This window comes from Saccostrea echinata, unplaced genomic scaffold (assembly GCF_033153115.1).
Source record: "Saccostrea echinata isolate AGI-Se365-2 ecotype Australia unplaced genomic scaffold, CSIRO_AGI_Sech_v1 ptg000040l, whole genome shotgun sequence".
In the NCBI taxonomy this organism is placed as follows: domain Eukaryota; kingdom Metazoa; phylum Mollusca; class Bivalvia; order Ostreida; family Ostreidae; genus Saccostrea; species Saccostrea echinata.
In genome coordinates this window covers 4,982,427-4,987,177 of record NW_026889789.1, presented here as the reverse complement: position 1 = coordinate 4,987,177, position 4,751 = coordinate 4,982,427, and positions in this window count along the sequence as shown.

The following is a 4,751-nucleotide window of genomic DNA, read 5'->3' as shown; positions in this document are numbered from 1 at the left end:
ATACAAAATCCATAATAGGTTCAATTTTTAGTAGATCAAACGTCATACTTCCCAAAGAATCTTCAACCTGCATCTGGTTTCCTAACTGATCTAAGGAATTTTCCTTCATAATTTCGGTTTCCGTGTCTATGTTTCAAGTTCAAGTTTCAAGTTCTATAAGAATTGCAAAAGCATAAAATCACAACCGCCATCCATGGCGTTCAGAATATAAATGGACGAGGTAGAAAGTTCAAGAAATACAGCGCGCTATACTTTTCGAATCACGTGCTCTTTTTTCATTGGTTATATAAAATGGTATGATGAAATTTCGATAGATCATGGCTAATTCAGTGCATGAGAATATATAGTTGAATTACGTGCTAATAACGTGAAATTGATAGATCATGGGTAACTTAATACCTGAAAACAATGTTACAAAACATATAGAGTACCTTTTAACTTGTGCATCTTCAGATATCAGACTCGGGAGACAAGCCCCCTCGTCTGATATCTGAAGATACACTCGTTAAAAGGTACTCTATATAATTACATATTACACTCTGAACAAGATGATATGTATTGATGCAAAGCATCAGATCGGAAGCAGACATTCCACGTGCTGATCATATGTAAGGACAGGTGACTATTTCGATGATTGCTACTGGGGTGATGATGTCATCACGAAAAATTATTCTTTTATCATTATTTATTCATAACATTGACGTACATGTATGCTGTCAATAAAGAATTATGTCATCGAAACAACAAAAAATAAAGCCTCATTCCCCACATCTGCACTTTCTTACAGAACCACAAATAGTTCGGCCGCTGTTGTGGCCGATTATGAGGAACCTCGATCTCAAGCGTGAGATAACGTGGCAACAGTCACCATTATCTTTTTAAAAAATCAAATGCACGCAGGTTTCATTGTTAATAGTATTTGTATGAATTATTCAGTATAATGTATGAAATACTGCATGTAGTTGAGAATTTTCACCCCTCGAATGTTTTTTTTTTTTTTGTTTTTTTTTTTGTTTTGTTTTGTTTTGTTTTGGGTTTTTTTTTTGTCCCCCGCGAGAGGACATTAAATCTCATTCGTCTGTCCGTCTGTCAGTCTGTCAAAAAAAAAATTAACATTGGTCATAACTTTTGAATGAGAAGAGATAGGACTTTCATATTATACATGTGTATTACCTGTGACAAGACCTTTCTAAATACACCATGATTTTTGACCCCGTGACCTTGACCTGATGTTTAACCTACTTTTCAAAAATGTTGTCTTTCCTTCTAACTTTTTCCTTTTCTGAAAGAGAAGAGATAGGGTTTTCATACTTGACATATGCATTGTCTGTAACAAGATGTTTCCAAGCATGCTATAATTTTTTATCTCTTGACCTTGACCTTCATGTTTGACCTAATTTTCAAAAAAATTAACTTTTTTGTGATTACTCTTGCATGACATATGATAGGGCGTACAATTTGACACAATATGCCATAAATAATGGCATCATATCCACTAAAACACCGACAGCGGGGGACCACAATTCTTTGAATTTGCTTTTTTTTCTTTCTTTTTTTTTAACAATATTCAGTGTTATCCATACTACATGAAGTATTTACATGTATACATGTACATATTCAATGGTGCATCAGAAACAAAAAAGGTCAACCAGATTTGTTTACGTTTATATAACTCAAGCATTGCACTTTAACTTTATTACCTGCAATTCAACATGACTCAATGGAGAAAATTTCATTTATCTCTGCAACTGCGTACCAGTACCTTGGAATGCTTGTCTTTGATTGGTCAGTCCGGATGATAGTGGCCTGTACATGTTTCCGGGATCTGCACCGTTCGCTGCATTTCTTTTTAAGCCTGCTGATTTTAAGTCGTGCCAACTTACTCCGCCAAACTCTATAGATGCGTTTTGTTTTCTTTCTCCCCTATTTTGTTAATCTACATGTACGTCATTTATTGCAATCATAACAAACGGGGTTTTTTTTCTCGAAATAATTATCCAATATGCTGAGTATTTTAGAATTAAAAAAACATCCGTACAATATGGATCTTGCGTTATTGTACGCCATCTAGCTCAATCTCTGGATAAATCATACAGTTGTACTTGAGCTAATCTTTGAAATACCCGCGTTTAGAGTTGTCTGTTACATGTATCATTTTACAGTAAATTACAGCGTAATTAAAATTACATTGTAATTTTAATTTGTAATTTTTAACTTGTAATATGTAACTTGTAATTTTTAATTAAAATTAAAATTACAGCGAAAATTCATAACAAATTTGTCAATGAAAAATCCTTGAATTAATTTTTTTTTTATACAGACAGTTATATCGGTCATGATCGAGTTAAAATAAGATATATAAAAGAAAAAATCAAATGGCATATCGTCTTGGAATCTTTAATAAAGTATTCAGAAGATATTTTTAGATGGTCAATCACTTGTGTTGAGATAAAATCCTCAAATATGTTTTTCCTCGGGCCGGAGAATTTAATCAATGTCTTATTACTCACCAATCTTTAAAAATAGAATACATCACTATAGTAAACTTCAATTCAAAAGGTGCAAGGCCCGTTGACCCCCCCCCCCCCCCCACACACACACACACACCCTTAGGTTTTTTTTGTTGTTGTTGTTGTTTTGCTCGTCAGACTTTCTTGGGAAGTTGCCCCCCCCCCCCCAACTTTTGAAACTGTTGCTATGGGTCTGATATCTCTATTAATAATTGTAGATCATGCTGACTTTGCAATTTAAAATTTTACTTGAAGAAGTATATAATAATTCTAGACTCACCATGTAAAAAATAAGCCAATTTTTAGTGTTCTAAATAGATAGAATTTGTCAAAAGCTGAAAAAATAGTACTTGCATCAATGAGAAAGTTTCTATGACACAAATATGAAAATGTTTCAATAAAGTGGGTTACATTAATCTATAAAGAGTGATCTTTGTATATATACCGTAATCTGTGTGCGTAATATTTTCTTTTATTGAATGATAAGGATCATCACAAACTCTTTACAAGGTTCTTGTCTATTTTTCGAACTTTTCGCATGCATTTGTTTACAAACATGCACGTCTAAATCTAGAGACAGACAGCTTAAGGATGTATTTGTTGATTTGTCGACACAAATTAAAGTGAACATTACATCTGTACAAATATTCAATACACAGAGAACAGTAATAGAAAAATGCATTTACATTTACAATTATAAAAAAAAATCATAGGTCAGAAATATGTTAATTCTGTTTTAAAATTATAAGTACAATGTAACTAGTATACCAATTTCGTGAAGAGCTGTTCATTTAAGAAAAACTCGTTTTCAATATTACAACAAAACAACTTGCCCAAGTGATCATTGTGGTATTTCACAAAGAAACGGGCGATTTAGATGACACTTGAAATAAGTTAAGAGTTCCACAACGTCCCACATGATGCAGTCACCGGGTTTGTCTGGGATATTGTAAAACATCAGGAACGTCGCGTCCACGATCACCCCGTCTGTCCACTTCCACTTTCCCACAATGTCGTCGAATTTGGCCCCGATAAAATACTGGAAAGATCCCAAATCCCCGAAGTCATAATCTGGAAAGAAAACTGAGTTTAGGAATTTTTCTAAAGTGATTTCAGTGTAGAGTAAGCGAGAGTGAATTTTGATACTGTGTGTCATTAAAAAAATTTGATTTTAGATTTTATACTTTTTTATATAACTTTAATTAGTCAATGAAATAAGTTCTACGCCTATGTCATCCTTTTGCATTTTAACCTCAGACCTAATTTACCCATAATAAAATCACACCGCTGCATGTTTTCATTGCAACTTTAAAAAAAAATTACATGTGAACAAAGCCATTAACTCGTAATTAACCCAAAAATCCAGTTGTGGGCTATTTAACGTAGGTCGCGGGTTTGCAGGCCATTTAAAAGTGTCCGAAAACATACCATGAAAATTAGTTATATGAATCCTCTACCTTGGTTTTATATTCTCTGAAATTTTTATAAAATTCGTCTGCATCGTTTTTGAGTAATTAAATCCCAAACATGCCATTGTTGTCGTTACATTTTCGACGTTATTCTATTGAATTATATAAGAAAAACGTCGTTTTCGGCTCGTTTTGAGGCAAGATTTTGTTTAAAAAAATATCAATAACTTTTAAATGGTGCAGACGAAATTGTTTTCCCTTTGGTATTTTAACAAAGAATTGATTTGAAATAAATCAATGTGAAAAAATTAATATGTCTTCGGGTTAGTTTTCGCGTAATCTAAATGTGGACAATTGCTTTTATATCGCAAAATGTAACATTTTTTAGAACGACGCCATAAAATATCGCGACGTCATGCTTGACGTCGTGAATATCTATCCGGTATTCAGTGCAGAAATATGAGCTGAAATAATTTTTATAAAAAAGAAATTCACGTCTATCTGCTTTCAAGTGGCCCGTAAATCGTATCATAATAATTTAATATCAATGAAATGATTATTAGATATGTTTCTCTTCAGATAAGGGTTTTTGTACGTCTTATATTAGTGAAAATTCTCGCAAGGGACGTAAAACAACAATCAATCCTTTAGTTTATTTCTTCCAATTTACTTTCTTTATGTGTTGTTTTCTTACCGTTTCTTTTCTGTTTGTTTTGTTTTGCTTTTTTTCGTTGATTAGATGTAGTCTTACATTTGGCTGTATATTTTTCTTTTCAAGCGTGCTGGCGGAAAACGGTATCCTTTAATTCAAGTATATAAAATGTTTTTATTT